At 40.4% G+C, this 21,080-nt stretch overlaps 1 pseudogene; it reads right to left on the minus strand.

Moving 5' to 3' along the window:
- Positions 1-1,606: 1,606 nt before the first annotated feature.
- Positions 1,607-20,016, minus strand: LOC131764198 (patatin-like phospholipase domain-containing protein 4 pseudogene; annotated as a pseudogene).
- Positions 20,017-21,080: the final 1,064 nt, after the last annotated feature.

A 21,080-nucleotide genomic window follows, 5' to 3' on the forward strand; every position in this document is an offset into this window, starting at 1 on the left:
AAGCAAAATAAAATGAATACTCAGGAACGCATCATGCCTTAAATACATGCCTTAAATTATTTACTGGCTGGAACCACTGATGGTTACACTTGCACATGAGGATCCTGGCAGCACATAGACCTCACTTGAAATGTTTCCTGGGACAGGTCCTGACAAAACAAAGCCCGTGGCAAGGCAAGTGTAGTTTCTTTGAATAACAAGTTTAGAGGGAACTTGGATTACTTTTTAAAGCAGTTCTAATACCAACCAAACTGGAAAGGGCCCATGATGCCCCTTGGCTTCTTTATGGGAGCGCTGAAAAGCTGGCCTGGCATCTATGGACAATGTCTCCAAGGACATGTCAGAGTGGGTCCCTTGGAACTCATGCTACAGTGAAGTATGTTTGTATTCTAGACTTTACATTCACTCTAATTGTAGAAAGCAAGGTTTCAGTTCTGCTAAAGCCATAGCAGAGTTATGTGCCTTTATTATGATTAGATACCCTTATTGAGAACACAAACATTTGGAGAAATGTGCATTGAATTTGGGAGAAATAGTGACATGATGGAAAGTACACAGATGCCAGGGTCAAACTGTCTTGTCTTTATGACTCGACTTAAATGTAACAGCAGTGTGATCTTGGGAAAGTTAATTAACTTTTGGTAGCTCCACATTTTTTTCATTAAAAGAGAGACGATTTTAAGGATAAAATATCTAGAGTAGTACTTGGCCTATGGTAGGGATTCATTAAGTGTAGTAGTGAAAGTAATAATAGCTATTATTTATTAAACATTTACTGTGAACCAGAAACTGAAAAGTATTTCATATTTATTATCCCAATTGCTCCTCACAAAAATGCTATGAAATGAGTATAATTATTATCTTTACTCAACAGGCTTAACAGGCCTGGGAACTGTGATTCAAAAAATGTTAAATAACTTTTCCAAGCTCACAAAGCAAGAAAGCAGTAAAGGTGGGATTAAATCCAAGAAAAATGACTGAGCTTGAATCCAAGATTTCAATCACTTTATCGAGCTTCCTCTCCAAATAATAGGAAATTTGTATTAAATAATAATAATTAATGTGGTATGTTATTATTCTTAAGCACATTGGCTTGACAACATAGCAAAATGGAAGGAAAATAATTAACTAAACAACCAGAATTTATTGAGTTACTCCTATGCTCCAGGTGCTGTGCTTTATACATTTTCTCACTTAATCTTCAGAGGTGGATATTATTATTCTGCATTTTATAAATGTTGAAACTGAGGCCTAGAGAGGTTAAAGCACTTGCTTTAGTCATTTACAACTGAGAGCCAGGATTGGAACGAAGGCTCATGTAAAGCAGTGAATGGAGCCACAAGGAAGAGAAGAGTTCAGAAGTGAAGAGGGGAGGGTGGCAATGTCTGGAGTGTGGCGGGAGAGGTAGTCAGGGCCAGACGTCCAGGGCTGTGGATGATGCCTTGCTATGGACCTTAGTCTTTATCCTGAGTAATAGTTCTAAAACAGAGAATTAATATGATCAGCTAAGACATTTCTTTTAGGCTTTGAAAAAAAAAAGATTTCATTAGAAACTTCCATCAAAAACAGTCTGAAATGCGTTTTGCATTATAAAGTTTTAAACATTCTATTCAAACCAACTTTCTTTAAGTAAAAACTTGATGGCATCATCAAAGCCATGTTGATACAATAATTCCTTTATCCTCTTGCTTGATGGGGAAAGGGCTTGGTTAAGTCTCACCCAGTTTGCCCTGAACAGTATGTCCTGGTTGGCGCTATTAACATAGAGATCCAGCTGCCTTCTGTCCTGCAGGGAGATGTCCAATCATCCACTGAATGGTGGGATGGTCACCGTCTGGCCTGTAGGCAGGATGGGAAGGCAGATGGTAAAGCCTCCATCCACCCACTTCTTAACGAGGTCCCCCCGGAGGGAAAACTGGAGACTAAGTAGTTTTCTCTGGTCTTGGTGTTGGTGACGGAGACGTTCGGTCAGTGGTTGGGCCAGCTCATGCGCGTTGCAGGGGAGAATCAACTCCATTCCACTCCTTGGATGGCAGATGACAAGCAGGACGTGGCAGCAATCTTCCCTCAGCTAAGACGTATTTTAAAAAGATATCTCCGGGCTTCCCTGGTGGCGCAGTGGTTGAGAGTCTGGCTGCCGATGCAGAGAACACGGGTTCGTGCCCCGGTCCAGGAAGATCCCACATGCCGCGGAGCGGCTGGGCCCGTGAGCCATGGCCACTGAGCCTGCGCGTGCGGAGCCTGTGCTCCGCAACAGGAGAGGCCACAACAGTGAGAGGCCCGCGTACCGCTAAAAAAAAAAAAAAAAAAAGAAAGAAAAAGATGTCTCCAATATCAAGGTAGCAGTTCCCCTTAGGTAGCTCAGTGTGGCACAGAAATATCAGTGGGCTGCCTAGATTTCCACTAATCATATTTCCTCCTCCTGGGCACTGAGAAGGACTATATTCCCCAACTTTCCTTGCAGTCATGTTGGGTCCACGCAACTGAGCTCCAGTAAAAATGACGTTCACTCCTTTCAAGTCTGACTATAAATCACCCTGGGCAGTACTTCCGCACTCTTGTTTCCCTTTCCCCAATGGCAATGGTGGTTGTGGACAGAAAACGGATCCCTGATTTATCACTTAGGAGACTCCCAGGAGGACCACTGACCTTCATTGCTCTATGCAATATTAATTAAAAGGAAAAAACGTTTTTGATTGTATTAAGCCACTGAAATCTGGAGTTTTATTTGCTACAGTCGATCAATCCTTTTCCTTTCTAGCCTGTCTTGACTAATTAATATTCTGTATTCTCATGGGAGGGAAAGTACTTCCTATGGTGTGCCTGAAAGCTAAGGTTGACAAGGCATGTGATCTTGATCATTCTATTTTTGCAGAGCAGATAGTATTGTTGGTTCTGGGACTTGTTAAGATGTTTCCTGAGAGCAGAGTGCTTTGATTCTGTCAATGTGACAGCCAGCCTCCAAAATCATCCCTAATAACCTTTGCTTCCTGGTAGTCACACCTTTGCGCAGTCCTCTTTTACATTGAATTAGGGCTGACTTATGTGACCAATGGAACACTGTGGAAATGATGGTATGTGCCTTCAGGTAATAAGTGCTTTGCAGCTTCTGCTTTGGTCTCTTGGATCATTCACTGTAGAAGAAGCCAGATGCCATCCCATGAAGACACTAAGCAACCCCACGGAGAGGCCCACGTGGAGAGAACTGAGGCCTTCTGCCAATGTCCAGCATGGCCTTGCTAGCTGCATGAGTGAGCCACATTAGAAACAGATCCTCCAGCCCCAGTCAAGCCTCCAGATGACTGCAGCCCTCAGCCTCCTGAATTCTGCAGCTGATGTCCCAGATGATGTGGAGCAGAAACAAGCCATCCCCACCGTGTCCTTTCTGATTCATGGCCTATGAAACCATGAGAAATGCCAACTGATTATGGTTGTTTTAATTCAGGAAGTTTTAGGGCTATATGTTCTGCTGCAGTATACTACGACAGCTGCTAATGTCGGATGGAATCAAAGAAGACCCAAATAGGATTCCTGAGCACAAAGTGACCTGGAGGCCTGATTCTGGGCTAGTGGGCCCGTCTGCCTCTGGAGTGGACCTCTGGCTTCCATGGTAGCTCTTCAGCAGAGCTGTGGCTGCTTTCCCTCTACTTATTCTAACTGGTTCTAGGAGCAACCACAGTAGATAATGCTTGTGCTCTCTCTGACTTGACAAAGAACCTGAGGCAACGTTTCTCATTGAATGATGAGCTTTCTAAGTAGAATGGCAAGACATTTCTTTTAAGGTGTGCTGTTGTTATTTAATCCCTAATTTGAATTATCTTGAAAGTCAAATGGAATTAGAAAGAGAGTGTTAGCCTGTTTTAGAGACACGTTCCTTGTCACAGATTGAACTAAAATGAAGGTTCTATTGGCCAATCCATTTTCTTTCTTTTAGAAACTGCAATTGGGTAATCATGTAGTGAGAAGATCACTGGATTGAAAGTCAAATGACTTTGTCTCAAGCCCTGACCATACCTTTTGACAGCTAGATAATGTTGAAGAAATTACTAAATATTTCCCTCACTATAAAATTCAGGGGCTTCCCTGGTGACGCAGTGGTTGGGAGTCCACCTGCCGATGCAGGGGACGCGGGTTCGTGCCCTGGTCCGGGGGGTTCCTGCGTGCCACGGAGTGGCTGGGCCCGTGCGCCATGGCCGCTGGGCCTGCGCGTCCGGAGCCTGTGCTCCGCAACAGGAGAGGCCACAACAGTGAGAGGCCCGTGTACTGCAAAAAAAAATTTAAATAAATAAAAAAAATAAAATTCAGGAGATGCTGATGATACCTAAATAAAAGGAATTAGATTGTTGTGAGAGTGAGGGTAGATAATATACTGGGACTGTTTTGGTAAAATAGAAAAGGTTGCATTAATATTTTATTCCAAGGACAGGTACTAAGTGTGTACTATGGTTCGACCACCATTCTCGGGTTTGCAAAGGGGCAGCAAATGGATTAAAAGTCATGTCTTCATAGAGATAACATTATATGCAGGCAGAGTCATGTATTAGTTTTCTACTGCAATCATAATACATTACCACAAAATTAGTTACTTAACACATTACAAATGTATTATCTTACAGTTCTGTATCTTTGAAGTCCAACATGGGTCTCAGTTGGATAAAATCAGGGTGGAGGTGGAGCTGCTTTACTTGCTGGATGCTCTATGGGAGAATCATTTTCCTTGTCTTTCCTGCCTTCAAAGAGACTGCCTGTATTCCTTGATTCATGGCCTCCTTTCTCCATCTTCAAAGGTCGCACTGTAGCACCTTTCTGACCAGTCTTCTGTAGTTGCATCCCTCTTTGATTCACATCATTCTTCCGTGTCCCTCTTCCACCTCTTGTAACTACACAGAGCCCACCTGGATAACCCAGGATATCTTAAGGTCCTTCAATTCATTATGTCTGCAAATTCACAGGTTCTGGGGATTAAGTTATAGATATCTTTGGGGGCCATTATTCTGCTTACCACGTAAAGTACACTTTAGTTGAGTTGAAATGCTCTAAATGACTACTTGCTCTTCAGTTTATATCAATATAACCAAAATCATACAGTACAGCTTACAATTTTATTGTTTTGTTTTGTACCCTAAGCTTATGCCTGACTTACAAGAATTAGGCTTTTGTTTTCTGTTAGTTGGTTTTTTTTGGCGGTACGTGGGCTTCTCACTGTTGTGGCCTCTCCCGTTGCGGAGCACAGGCTCTGGACGTGCAGGCTCAGCTGCCATGGCTCACGGGCCCAGCCGCTCTGCGGCATGTGGGATCTTCCCGAACCAGGGCAAGAACCCGTGTCCCCTGAATTGGCAGGCAGACTCTCAACCACTGCGCCACCAGGGAAGCCCAAGAAATAGGTTTTGATTAAGAAATTATTTCTTCCCAATTCTATCTAGAGTTCTGTAGTTGTTTTTCCCTTAAACTATTGGGAGGTAGAGGTGGAAAAGAACCTGATAGGCAAAGGAGAAAACCCAATTCATTTATTATTTCTATGTTAAGCCTGGGTGCATGACATCTTATTCATTGACCTGCATCAGAACCAGTGTTGAAATCTCATTGCTGAGATGTAATGTTATGACCCTGAGGAATGAATTTAGTTCAGAACAAACAAGACCATCAGTGACAGTCACTGTCTATTTCTGGTACATTAAATCAAGATTTTTTGGAGTGTCAGAATCTGTTATAACTTGGATTGAAATATGACAACCTGTCAAAAAATTTCCACAACTGATAACATCCCCTTGAGCTTAATAGACAAAATTATAAGATGGAATAATTTGTGTAATATAATTCATAAATTCCTTGTCATAAAATCTCAGGGGTGGGATTTTATAAATATGTAGTCAGTTTTACTGCACCACTATGTAATACTTGATCCCTTATGCTTGAAATATATTTACAAAATAGAGTAAGATGCATTTCAAGTCAATTCAGTTTGATAAGAGTTTGTAGGTAATTGATGATACATGATGTACACTCCTAGGTGCTGTGGGAGGTACATTAGAGGAATAAAAGATGGCTCTCACTGAAAAGCTTGTTGCTGTAAACTATGTAAACACAGATAATAACTGAAGAACATTACAAATCAATATACTCAAGCCCACCATAGACCAATGAACTATGAAAGCTCGGTGGGTTCTGGTGACATGATAAAGGCTGAAGGGTTATTTAGGGACTTCTAGGTAGAAAGAACTTTATGAGCAAAGTCTCCAAGATCAAAACGAGAATTTGGGCTTCCCTGCTGGCTCAGTGGTTGAGAGTCCGCCTGTCGATGCAGGGGACACGGGTTCGTGCCCCGGTCCGGGAATTTCCCACATGCCGCGGAGAGGCTGGGCCCGTGAGCCGTGGCTGCTGAGCCTGCGCGTCCGGAGCCTGAGCTCCGCAACGGGAGAGGCCACAACAGTGAGAGGCCCGCGTACTGCAAAAAAAACACACAAAAAAACGAGTATTTGATGTACATACTCTACTAGTTTATCACTTAGCTACTCACTGTAGGCTAGCCTGTTGGTTTGATCATTATAAGGTTCTAGGTTGTTTTTATAGTTTATATATTGCTCCGTTTATGCTTACAGTGGATTGTTGGCTCACAGACAAGATGCATAAAGAAGACTGCTGTGAAATATGTCAGTAAAGGTGATAAGAATGATAACAATTAAAAAAATTGTCTTTCATGAGCTGAATTGTGCTTCTCCCAAATAAATAAATAAATAAATTAAGGAAACCGAGTATGTACTTAGTATCATAAATTGACAAATTACTTAATATACATACAGCACAATATTGTTCCTTGAGCAAATACTGTGTCTAGCCACACATCTCATCTAGGGCTCACAAAGTTCTTGGAAAATACATATTATTAGGTCTCCTTTGCTATTTGAATGCACACTCTCCTCATACCCATGTACCCTGTAGATGAATAAACCAACGACTGGAAGGTCAAATAACTTGCCCAAGTTCACATAGAGAGTAAATTGAATTGGCAAGATTTATTCTCAAAATTTCCAACTTAGACTTAATTTCAAGACTAGGATTCTTTTGAGAAGGAGTTAAAATGCCACCCCAACAATCTTGAGGTTTGGATTTACATACACCCTTCATTCATATCATGGCTTCAACTGAATATTAGTTGATTTATTCAAACACTCTACTGAATTCATGAATTTGTCAGATCAGTCCAAACAAATAAGCTGATTTTTCCCCAAGACACACCATCAACCTCTATGTTGAATTATTTACTGCATTTGGAATCCATTGTTCAGCAAGGAACGGACCAAGGGTAAAATATATAATGAAACTAGGAAGAATTAAGGGTAGTAAAAACCCAAATAGCAGAGGATCACAGATTGGCAAATATAGCCCTAGCCCCTAATCTTTCAAACCAAGAGGAGGAATGAACCCTTGGAGGAAGATGGCCCCAGTATTAACCTAGCAATTTCATGGATCAACCTTGCTAGGCACTTCCATCACATATATATGTGATACACACACACATACACACATATATAAAAGAAGATACAAATGTAGTATTTGCTGTTTATCTATGATACACATTGTAAATAAACTGGATGTCATTACAATCAGGGAGCCAACCTAGTTGGCATATGGCAGAATAACAATTGTTTCCTTATATTCAGAAATTTCTGGATCATCTAGAATCTTCTTGGTTTTATCTGAAGTTCTGTCTTTTGGAAATTCAGATGAAAAAGAGAGAATATTCTTGCTTATTTATCCCTCAATTGAAATAAGAGATAAAGGGAGGGAAAAAAATCAGGGAGGTTTCCCTTCCTTACCCTATGTGCAGGTTTACTGAAAAATTTATCTCCAACCATAAGCCAGTGCTACAGATTCCCATATGGGAGATGCCTTCAACTCATTTAAATTTGTCAGGCTGAAGAATCTTGGCGCTTTTATAGCTGGGGAGGAAAAACATTGGATCTTCATTTTTCTGTTGCTCTAAGTAGGGTTATATATGGAGGGAAATAGATTTGGGGAAAAAATGTCCAAAGAGAGTGACTTTTACTTACTTAGTTATTTAAAACAGAGTATATATGGTTTAAGATAAAATAGAATATCAACTTTAGAAGGTGTGTGTACATAAATAATTCTTAACTTTGTGGATGAAAATTAGGATTTTACTTGAAGGGCTGTTAGAAATTATTCATCAGTGCTCTGCTTAGCATATTTTCTTGGAAAATCCACTTAGAAGAAACAATAGGATTTCATATCTTCAAATAAGATGCTTAAAAATAGGAGACTTTATTTAATTGCTTTTATACACCTCTTGCCTGTGGAAGGTTGTCCTCATCCTTGTTTCGTCCTTCGTAGTTTTTGGTCTAGTTTTAAGCACTCCTGGCTTTTTCCTGCTACTTTCCATTAGAACTACTTCCACAGCCCAATAGGCTGTTAAGAAAGTTTGAGGGTTTTTATATAATGATTTTGTTTTCTCTGAAATTCTTCTTCATTTTTTTAAAACAATGTTTCTCCATCCAGTTATATCTCTCTTTAATTATGCTTTAGCTATACCTAAATAATTCTTCCTCCACATTAGTTTTCATACCCTTAGGTTATTTTAAGCAATCATCATGTCTCTCATCAGCTATGCTTTTAAGCTTGAAATGGCAGCCTTATTGACCGATGATGCTATTTGAAATCTAGTGTTTGTAAATATAAGTTTGTGATTGTAGGACTTAAAGCATTGGATAGCAGTAAAATATTTTATTTATTTACTTTCATTTACTTCTTTGTGCTGCCAAAGGAAAAAGGACAGAAAAAAGTATTTGCTCTGAAAACTGTAGAAGAAAGTGTTTGACTTAGTTCATTCTTTCTGTGATTCTATGAACATTTTCTCAGAGGGGGAGAATTTAGCTCCATAGTATTTCTTTATGAAAAATTACCCTATGTGTTTTCTATAAGAAGTAAAGAGACTTTTCAGAAAGGTGAGAGCTAATTTATAAACAGATCTTAATGCATCTGAGAGGTATAGGAGTTAAGAAAAAAGAAAAAACTGCTATATGTACTTATGTATATATATTTCTGAAAATTTGTTTCAAACTGTATTTAGTTAATTGCTTCACTATGATACCAGTATTTTAGTTCCTTATGTGTTAAACACTGGAGTAAGAAAGAATAAGAAAGTCCTGGATCTCGCCCTTCAGAAGGACATTCCACAGTAAGGAATAAAAACAGGTGAGCAGATAATAAAAATGCAAATGCAGTAAAGTGCCAAAAGAAATGAGTAAGAACAATTTGGAATTTAAAAAAAAAATCGATTTTCCTATAGGTAAAGTGAAAAATTCTAAAGAAATATAACCATTACCAGCTCCCCCAGTTACTTTCTAAATTTGGATATTTGCATATTAGTTTTTTTTTAATTGGGAGGGTAATTAAATTGTTGGCAAGGTATTCGGTTTCGTGTTTTTTACTAGAATTGCAGCTTTTATATGTCAGAGTTAATGTATAATTATATAAAATGGGAAGAAACATCTTAAAAAGACTACTTAAAAATTTGGTTCACAATTCAAAGAAAGTTTTAAAATGTTATTTAAAATGCATCATAGCATCACACTAAAGAGAACTAGCCTCATTTACAATCTCATATTGCACTAAATTAAGAATTTGGTGTGATGGCAGCCAACTAATGGATATGCAGACACAACCCATTGGGAACATAGGACAATAGTTAGTATTATGTTCACCATATTTCATCTATATAATCCTGCTTTAAAAAGCTAGATATTTTAGATACTTTTTCCAATTCTTTCAATGTCCTAACCAAAATCAGGTTTTTGCCTCTGGCTTGAGCTGACCATTTATAGGTAAATTATTAATTGATTGACTGGATTATCACAAGATGAATAGGGCCCAGCATTAAGTTCATTAAAATAATAGGAAGGAAAAACAGGTGGTCCAGTTATTTTGACATCTAAGCATCTAAATCAAAATAATATTTTATAGTTTTCTGCATAAAGGTCTTTTGTCTTCTTAGGTAGGTTTATTCCTAGGTATTTGGCTCTTCTTGTTGCAGTGGTGAATGGGAGTGTTTCCTTAATTTCTCTTTCAGATTTTTCATCATTAGTGTATAAGAATGCAAGAGATTTCTGTGCATTAATTTTGTATCCTGCTACTTTACCAAATTCATTGATTACCGTTAGTAGTTTTCTGGTAGCATCTTTAGCATTCTCTATAGTATCATGTCATCTGCAAACAGTGACAGCTTTACTTCTTTTTTTCCAATTTGGATTCCTTTTATTTCATTTTCTTCTCTGATTGCTGTGGCTAAAACTTCCAAAACTATGTTGAATAATGTGGTGAGAGTGGACAACCTTGTCTTGTTCCTGATCTTAGAGGAAATGGTTTCAGTTTTTCACCATTGAGAACGATGTTGGCTGTGGGTTTGTCATATATGGCCTTCATTATGTTGATGTAAGTTCCCTCTATGCCTACTTTCTAGAGGGTTTTTATCATAAATGGGTGTTGAATTTTGTCAGAAGCTTTTTCTGCATTGATTGAGATGATCATATGGTTTTTCTCCTTCAATTTGTTAATATGGTGTATGACATTGATTGATTTGCATATACTGAAGAATCCTTGCATTCCTGGGAAAAAACCCACTTGATCATGGTGTGTGATACTTTTAATGTGCTGTTGGATTCTTTTTGCTAGTATTTTGTTGATGATTTTTGCATCTATGTTCATCAGTGATATTGGCCTGTAGTTTTCTTTATTTGTGACACTGATGAAAGGAATTAAAGATGATACAAACAGATGGAGAGTTATACCATGTTCTTGGATTGGAAGAATCAACATTGTGAAAATGACTATACTACCCAAAGCACTCTACAGATTCATTGCAATCCCTATCAAACTACCAATGGCATTTTTCACAGAACTAGAACAAAAAAATTCACAATGTGTATGGAAACACAAAAGATCCTGAATAGCCAAAGCAATCTTGAGAAAGAAAAACAGAGCTGGAGGAATAAGGTGCCCAGACTTCAGACTATACTACAAATCTACAGTAATCAACACAGTATTGTACTGGCACAAAAACAGAAATATAGATCAATGGAATAGGATAGAAAGCCCAGAGATAAACCCACACACATATGGTCACCTTATTTTTGAGAAAGGAGGCAAGAATATACAATGGAGAAAAGACAGACTCTTCAATAAGTGGTGCTGGGAAAACTGGACAGCTACATGTAAAAGAATGAAATTAGAACACTCCCTAATACCATACACAAAAATAAACTCAAAATCTATTAAAGACCTAAATGTAAGGCCAGACACTATCAAACTCTTGGGGAAAACATAGGCAGAACACTCTATGACATAAATCACAGCAAGATCCTTTTTGACCCACCTCCTAGAAAAATGGACATAAAAACAATTATAAACAAATAGGAGCTAATGAAACTTAAAAGCTTTTGCAGAGCAAAGGAAACCATAAACAAGACCAAAAGACCACCCTCAGAATGGGAGAGAATATTTGCAAATGAAGCAACTGACAAAGGATTAATCTCCAAAATTTACAAGCAGCTCATGCAGCTCAATAACAAAAAAAACAAACAACCCAATCCAAAAATGGGCAGAAGACCTAAATAGACATTTCTCCAAACAAGATACACAGATTGCCCACAAACACATGAAAGGATGCTCAACATCACTAATCATCAGAGAAATGCAAATCAAAACCACAAGGAGGTATCACATCACATGGGTCAGAATGGCCATCATCAAAAAATCTAGAAACAATAAATATTGGAGAGGGTGTGGAGAAAAGGGAACCCTCTTGCATTGTTGGTAGGAATGTAAATTGATACAGCCACTATGGAGAACAGTATGGAGGTTCCTTAAAAAACTAAAAATAGAACTACCATACGACCCAGCAATCCCACTACTGGGCATATACCCTGAGAAAACCATAATTCAAAAAGAGTCATGTACCACAATGTTCATTGCAGCTCTGTTTACTATAGCCAGGATATGGAAGCAACCTATGTGTCCATCGACAGATGAATGGATAAAGAAGATGTGGCACATATATACAATGGAATGTTACTCAGCCATAAAAAGAAACGAAAGTGAGTTTTTTGTAGAGAGGTGGATGGACCTAGAGTCTGTCATACAGAGCCAAGTAAGTCAGAAAGAGGAAAACAAATACTATATGCTAACACATATATATGGAATCTAAAAAAAAGAAAATGGTTCTGAAGAACCTAGGGGGAGGTCAGGAATAAAGACGCAGGCATAGAGAATGGACTTAAGGACAGAGGGAGGAGGAAGGGTAAGCTGGGACGGAGTGAGAGAGCAGCATGGACATATATACACTACCAAATGTAAAACAGATAGCTAGTGGGAAGCAGCCGCATAGCACAGGGAGATCAGCTCGGTGCTTTGTGACCATGTAGAGGGGTGGGATAGGGAGGATGGGAGGGAGATGCAAGAGGGAAGAGACATGGGGATATATGTATATGTATAACTGATTCACTTTGGTATAAGGCGGAAACTAACACACCATTGTAAAGGAATTATACTGCAATAAAGATATTAAAAAATAATATTTTAATGAACAGTACTTGGTCACTATGCCAGTGACTACATTGAAAAAGTTGCATTTTGTTTAATAGAATAAAACTGTAATTTCATCTCAGTACAAATCAGAATAGTAGCAAAGTAATTGCCAGCTTTAAATACATTTATTAAGACATAATAGTTGATATTTTCACAGGTTCAGAACACTATGCAGTAATACTTCTATGGACAAGCTAAATTTGCATTAGTCTGCCTTGCCAAAATAAGTTAAATTTTAGGTCAAATTAATTAGGGGTCTTTGAGCATTTGGTGTACATAAAGGTAAAAAAATGAACTAGAAGCTTTGGAAGATGATATTTAAGATTAAATGAGGAGTACTGTTATTTTTGGACTGGTTAGTACTGTTATCTGTATATTCTTTACCGTATAGTAAGCACATATTCTAAGGATAGTTTGGGGAATAGTTTAAAGCATAGTTTAAGTAGATTTTAGGGTCTCAACTTTCTCATCTTAAAAACTGAGAGTAATAATATGTGCCTTGCAGTGTTGCTTCAAGGATATGATGGCTAGTGTACATACAGAACCTAGCACATAATAAACGTTCAACAAACGGAAGCTGTAGTTGTCAGAAATGGCTTTCTCACATGCACGTTTTTCCAAGGTGCAGATTATTGCCCCAAGTCATAAAACTCACCATTATATAGAAAGCACTTTAAATTCATAAAAGTGGGCAAATCTATAGGGAAACCGCTGAGAGGGAGACTCTCCTACTTTCAAAGTTGGCACTCACCCTAATCCTCCTCAAAAACCCAGACAGACAGCACCAAGGATGGCCAGAAAAGAACTGAGGAAGGCAGACCCCAGCCAGCCTGTGGCGCTGGTCCCCTCAGGGCCAGCTCGCCTGCCTCCCCTTTCTAACCTTTATGGGGCCTGACACTCACCTCCCCTCCCATCACCCAAGCTCCATGTGAGGACAGAAGTGTCCCATGGTAGCCAGACCATCGCTCAGTTACTGCCACAATTATTCACCTACAGCAGATTCCAGAATTCTCTGCTCCTGGATTCAGGGGATGCGCTGTAAGACTCTTGGAGCCTGGAGGCAGTTAGCGGGAGACCAGAAAAAATAAAGATGATGGCAGTCAAATTGTAAAAGCTGAAACCAACTAGCAATGTGAGAGTGAACTTGGAATAGTCTAAGAGAGGGAAATATCTGTCACTTGTCTCTGTTTTCTTAACAAATGTGAATAAGTATTCAATAAAAATATTAGTTTTCACTTAGCTCTCCAAACTGTAGCCCCATAGCACAGTTGTTTGAGGTTCCCATCACTGGATTTCTGGGTTTAAAAGTGGAACTTTTAAACAAAAAGGGTTAGTAATCAACTAGTCCTAAAGTTAGATCTCTAGAAAAATTATAAGTTCTTTTGGTATTGATAGTTTAAATTTTACTTACTTGAATTTCTTGGATAAAAAGAAAGACAAGGGCTTCCCTGGTGGCGCAGTGGTTGAGAATCCGCCTGCCAATGAAGGGGACACGGGTTCGTGCCCCGGTCCGGGAAGATCCCACATGCCGCAGAGCGGCTGGGCCCGTGAGCCATGGCCACTGAGCCTGCGCATCCGGAGTCTGTGCTCTGCAATGGGAGAGGCCACAGCGGTGAGAGGCCCGCGTACTGCAAAAAAAAAAAAGACAATAAGAGAAAAATACTGTAAAGAGAAAATACCCTATTTTATTTCATTAACATGTATGATTTTTAGTAAGAATTTCATATGAATCCTCCTCCACACCTAATCCCGCTTAACTATTTACTTTCTATAGCAAAAAAAAAAAGAAGTTATAAATATAGCTGAAAGGTATGCTAATTATCTCACATGAAAGACAAGTGACGGTAAACATGAGCTCAGAACAACACATAACGATACATGCATGCACACAGAAACCATTGCAATACCTGATTCTTTTGAAACAGTACCCATCTGGGAAAGAATATATAGCATAGGGCAGGTTTTGCCCTTTGTGCCTATGATTAGAGTCCTAATGCTATGTTGCCTTAAACCATGCCAATTTCATTTCTACAGTGAAATACACTTTAGAGGATGGGAAGAAAACTGATTATTTAATCAAAGGGAGGGAGAAAGCCAAAATAATCCACTGTATCTCAGGAAGGAGTAGAGGTTGAGGGTAGGAAAAACCTCCAAAAGCATTATAATAATGGTACGTCTTTATTTTAAGTAACAAATAAAATAGCAAAACATTTTTTTCCCATCATGAAACTGACTTTGATCCCCAGTACAGCCACTGAGTGGAAAATTGAACCACAGTATAATTGCTTTCCCTGTGACCGATAAAGTGGTGTAACAAATTTTGCGTTTGAATGATAAAATCAGCAATTGGCCCCTAGCATTTCCCTCTGCCATATTCCTCCAAGGACACTCAAGTCCCATCAGGCTCCAGGGCAAGAGAAAGGGTGGAAGAACTAACTGTAAATCTACTCCAAGTTATTGTTGGATTTCTCTTGCTTGCTTGCTTGCTTGCTTAAGGAAAAAAAAAAAAAAAAGTCCATGTTTGTCTTTAATGCCTAATATAAATCACTTCTGAATGTGGGAGAAAAAAACCCAGACTTCGTTGAAAACTGATTACAGATGTAAAAAAAAAAAAAAAAAAAAATCTAAAACCATAGTAAGAAAAATTATTTTACTCAAGAGCAAAATCTTGTTAGAATGGGGACATTGTCTTCAGAGTCCCAGGGACAAATGCCACAGCTGTTTGAGGCAGAGGCACAGCCAGAAAGATGCAGGAAGGAAACCATTTGTGAGCTCATTATGACAGCAGTTAACTGTGGAAAGACACACTTCCACTCTCCAGGTGGAAGCTCAGCAGAGCTCACCTGCCTATCACCACAGCTGAGTTTCCCAGCTTATTTGGGGTAACGATCCCAAATGGCTGTGCCGGTTGTGAAATTCTGTGGATTCCTCTAATTTTTTAATTTAGCTGGTATATTTTCCAGAAGAGGGTAAATTCCAAGCCCCTAGAAGAGACAGTGATGGTATTGGTGTATCTGGTAGAAGGGGAGGGGGGAAGAAGTTCCCAGTGAAGCAAGGGCCCTACAATGAAAGCCTGAAAGCTTCAATCCGGGTGTCTTTGTGGAAGCTCCTCTTGCACTGAAACGCTTGGTTTGCACACCTGGACCCAGATTTGGTCGTCTGCAGGTACCTACTGAAATTCAGCTTTACACAAAGAAAATGTGTTTCCTGAGTAGTGCTTCTGTTTTGACCTGGAGATATGGCAACATGCAGAGACCCAAGGAAAAATGTTTTCAAAGATCAACTTCTTCAAACTTCACAGAAGCTCTTCATTTCATTTGGTGCACTCAGATTAAAGCATAGTCCTGTAGTAGGAGGGGTTGGGAGAGGGATGGAGTTGGGGGAAGGCTGCGGTTAGCAGACGTAAGCCATTATGTATAGAAAGCATAAACAACAAGGTCCTGCTATACAGCACAGGGAGCTATAGTCAATGTCCTATGATAAACCATAATGAAAAAAAGACTGTATATGTATGTATAACTGATTCACTTTGCTGTCCTGCAGAAATTAACACAACATTGTAAATCAATTATACTTCAATTAAAAAAAAAAAAGTCCCTAAAAGCAGTCAGCCAGCCTCTCCAGCACTTGGTACTTGATACATTGGACAACCCTAACGGCCAGCCTTATGAGCAATTTTGTAAAATTATTCTAATACTTTGTGTTTTCCAGATTCCTGTAGTGAGCATAAATAGCATTTGTTTCATAGTTTATAAATACTTTGGACCTCTTGAGTTGTTTTACTTTTTTTTTTTTTTTTTTTTTTTTTGGCGGTACGCGGGCCTCTCACTGTTGTGGCCTCTCCCGTTGCGGAGCACAGGCTCCGGACGCGCAGGCTCAGCGGCCATGGCTCACGGGCCCAGCCGCTCCGCGGCATGTGGGATCTTCCCGGACCGGGGCACGAACCCGTGTCCCCTGCATCGGCAGGCGGATTCTCAACCACTGCGCCACCAGGGAAGCCCCATTGAGTTGTTTTTCTAATTTTGATGTTGGAAATTTTCAACAAGTGTAAAAACAGAAGTGTCAGTATCCTGACAGACCCATCCCTCATGTCCACAGTTGTTCAATGGAAAGCAGTGGAATCCATGGGAAACTGTGTCATCTCCATGCTTTCACCCTTGCTGCTGCCAGAATACTCTACGTGGCAGACAGAGTGATCCTTTAAAACATAGTAGGTCAGGTAGAGTCCCTGTTCAAATCCTCCGCTGGCTCCCTGCGGTGGGTTGAATAGCGCTTCCTGTCCCCACTCCATAGATAATATCTGCCCCGACTGCCGGAACCTGTGAATATGACTTTATCTGGGAAAAGGGTCTTTGTGGAGGTAATTAAATTAAGACTCTCGAGATGAGATCATCTTGGGTTTAGGGTGAGCCTCAAATCCAATGACAGGTGTCCTTATAAAGAGAAAGGCAGAGGAAAATTTGGGGTGTACAGACATAGAGCAGGAGGTGATGGGACGACAAGGGCAGAGGTTGGTGTGATGCATCTACAAGCCAAGGGAGGCCAAGGGCTGCAGCAGCCACCGGAAGCCAAGAGGAAGGCACAGAACAGATTCTCCGTCAGAGCTCGCAGAGGGAACCGGTCCTGATGACACCTCGATCTCAGATTTCTGGCCTCCAGAACCGTGAGAGAAAAATGTGCTGTTGTTTGAAGCCACCCAACTTGTGGTAATTTATGATGACAGCCATGGGAAACTAACCTCCACCCCTTTCACAGTTCTTTCCACGAGGCTCTACGTGATCCGGCCTCCGTCCATGTCTCTCCGCCCTTGTTGCCGTCTTGCTCAGCTCCTGTTGTACTGACGCTCCTGCTGTTCTTTGGCCGTGATAGGTTCATTGCTGTCTCAAGCCTCTGAACGTCACCTCTAGAAGGCATTTCCCCCAGATCTTCACTGGACTCGCTTCTCCTTTTCATTCAGATCCCTATTGAATGCTGCTCCTTAGGGAGGCCTTCCCTCATCATCCTGCTTAAAATAGCCACTTCATTCCCCACACATTGTTCTCACTTCTTGCATGGCTTTATTTGTCTTTATGTAGTACCACCTGACAACCCACCAGCATTTTCTTGTTTATTAGTCTATTTTGTCCCACTTTAATTTCAGGCTCCTTGGAAGCAGGAAATTTTCCTCTTGTTCACTCAATCTTCAACACCTAGAATAGTATCTGGGTCTGGAATTAATACTTGTTGAATGACTGATTTAACCTGAAATCTAGAAAAATTGCCTTGGATATCTATGGCAGCGTTCTATTTTGCAGGAAATGCATCAGCGGTCCACCTCTCAAGGCATGCATCCTCAGCGATCTTGGAACTTCATTGGAATAATTGTCATCTTAAAATAAACCGCTTCTCTGAAGCTGGATTCCAGGCAACCAGTTTTCAAAAACAAAAGGGGGAATCTTGACTAGTTTGCCTCCAGGGTAAGAGTGGCTTGGTGAGGCTCCCTGTGAAGCACACCTTGGTTTATCCCATCAGGTGTCCTCTTGGGCAGCCCCAGGGGGCGCTAGATGGCCATGGTGCACCTGCTTCGGATGTATGTCAGGGATTCTCTAAGAAAGGAGAGAAGACAAGGATTGGAGTTGGTGTTTGACCCCCAAGGTGGAAGAAAGCGAATGGGATTAGGAATATAGTTCATTTTTCTCCCATGAGCCAAAGAGTCACTTTCCTTGATGTCAAAAGAAGAACCAAAGAGGATGCATTAACAATTTAACCATCTCTGGCTTAAGTTTTTTAAGAGGATGGTATTTGAAGATTCACCCTAGAGACCACTTGAAACTTACTTAGAATGTTGAGGGAGAGAACACTGCATGTTTCGGTCACCAAGAAAAGACAATGGAAGTATTTAGAAATATAGTTAATTTTAAAGATGATGACAGCCACTAACAGAAACTACATTACCTTTGAAGTAATGAAGGACTTCAGCCAAGAAACTGAAGGCAAAGTCAAGATAAATGACAGTGTACCCAGTTGGGCAAATGCCACAGGGAACAGGCCGAGCCAGGATCAGTGCTGTTTAACATTTTTATTTATGATCCGGTTGAGAGAACGAGGAACACAGTCATGAAATGTGCAGATGCTACCAAATTCAGAGGCATTGCAGATTCAAGGGAGAAGAGAGAAAGACAAATGAGCGGGCAGAGAGAAAACGAATTTCCACTTGGAAGATCTACCAGAGGAAACAGATGAAACACTGAAAGCAGTAATGCTGAAAAGAATGTCTGTTATTCCAAAAAGAGGACTCAAATTTAAAGTAAAGCTCTAAAAAGGTTAATTTGGGCTACCAGGAGCTCTAAGATCTTAAGACACCACAGGATGTGGGATCTTAAAAAACAAGACAGGGGAAAAAATGGAAAACTTTCTGAATCTCATTCCAGCCCCTTTACTCCTTCCAAGGGTGAGACTAGGGAGAGGTCAACTGGCTATTTACAGGTTTCTCATTCTAAATATAAGGATCCTAGAAGATAGATCTGTCTGAGGTCCGGCTAACCCAACTCCAAAGGGTTTGACAAACTCATGTATCAAATTGTCCCACTGATCAACTCAGAGCTGGCTAACATTTTTATGAGGGTGAAATGAGACAAACCTATTTATTATGACAGGTGCATGGAAATTTACACTCTCAAGATTGAATAAAAATAAAAATAATTTAATTTTTATACTTATAGATAGAAAAATGGGGAACAAGAAAAATAGTAAAATACAGGAAAGGATGAGTGCAGAATAGTCCAGGAATATGAGCCCTAGAACATGATCTTAGGATAGTGAATGAGATGTTTTGAGAGGCTTTTCCCATATCTGATAGCCAGAGTACCCTAAATTTAACTAGTGTTGGTTTCTCAGCCTCACCACAATGGACATTTTGAGGCAAATGATTCCTTGTTTTGGAAAGGGGATGATATATGACCTGAGCATTACAGGATGTTTAGTGACATTAGGGAACCCCACCCTAGTTGTGACAACAACAGTTATCACCAGACATCGCTAAATGTCCTCCTCCAATGGAGAACTACTCAGCTGGATCAATGGAATTGGAGAAACATCCCCCAAACTGGGCAATGTTTCTGTGCATTGCCGATAGAAAGATGCTTTTTTTCTGTATCTCTATAGACTCCCTATGGCCTGGTGGTTTAGGTAGCCTTTGAAGTTTCAGAAAGGATGTAAAGATATTTGGCCAAGTCACTGGGTTTGAGATGCATTTTTTCATTTGACTCCAAACAGGGCACGGAAATCTGGAAAACTCTCCCATTTCCTTTTAGGACTTCAGGATACACTTACGGCTTTAAAGCTTCCAACTTGCTGGCCCTGGGCTGGCCTATCTTGGGTGGGCGGCGGGGGGAGGTGACCTACAGAGATGACGCATGGTGACTTCCCTTGGGCCATCCTTCCCAGAGCAGAGCGTTGCCCTGTCCACTGAGACTTGCTTCCAGTGAGCTAGTGTTTGATTTTGAAAAGAAGGGTGACTGAGCTGCGGCCTGACCAGCTTTATGCAAACCCAGCTGATAGCCGAGGCAGGAACTGTAGTGTACCAGCACCACATTCCCATGGTCTGGACGCCCCCGACCTGCACTGTTTGCAAACACAATCAGGTGGAATCGGAATCACGGCAGGTCCTAACTTTCTGGAGCAACCTTGAGAGAGTATATTGGAGGGTTTTATATATTGATTTAGTGCAGTAATATAAATATGACTTTTACCTCTAGTCAACTTCTTTCTTCAGAACACTCACAGAGGGGACTGAGAAAGTTTCTCTGATTCCGCTGATTACTAACGTGGTAAACTTCACGGTGACTGTTTGACCTGGGCCTTTCCTCCCTTTCTCTCGTCTGCACCTCCCCCCTCCTCCTCTGTTCCTCTGGAGGAAAGAGCTTTCCCAGTTTCACGGTGGGGCTCACGTGTCTCCACAGCTCACCGCTGATGCAGTGACTGATGGTTGGCAGTGCTGCCTCTTTGACCTGGTCAACGTCAGAAGCTGCTCTCAAATCTCAGTCATCTTTGACAGCCTTTGAGCAGAGAAATGAGACAGCCTCCCTGACACAAAGGCTTCTGGCCTGGGGTAAAAAATTCCTTTTGAAAAAAAAAAAATTTGAACACTCTACCGACCACACTGCTTTCCATTCATCTTGTGGTCTGTTCCATCCATCCCCGACTCCACATTAGCTTTCAGACATTATAGCCTTTTCTATTTCTTGGCGGGCTAGCCACGGTAGCTCAGATGTTTGCACATTGTAATGGCTTTTTCCTGGTATGGCCTTCAGAGCAAAGAAGAAAACCAGGCAGTTTATACTGCAGCAGTGAATTTTGACTTTTGATTAGCAAAATGAGAGTTCATCTTATTTCTTACTATATTGCCCAGGTGTCAATCCAAATAATACGAGGAGAGTTACAAGGATATTTTGTACAACACAGGGAATATAGCCAATATCTTATAATAACTATACGTGGAG

The sequence above is a fragment of the Kogia breviceps genome, chromosome 10 (genome assembly GCF_026419965.1).
Source record: "Kogia breviceps isolate mKogBre1 chromosome 10, mKogBre1 haplotype 1, whole genome shotgun sequence".
Lineage (NCBI taxonomy): Eukaryota > Metazoa > Chordata > Mammalia > Artiodactyla > Physeteridae > Kogia > Kogia breviceps.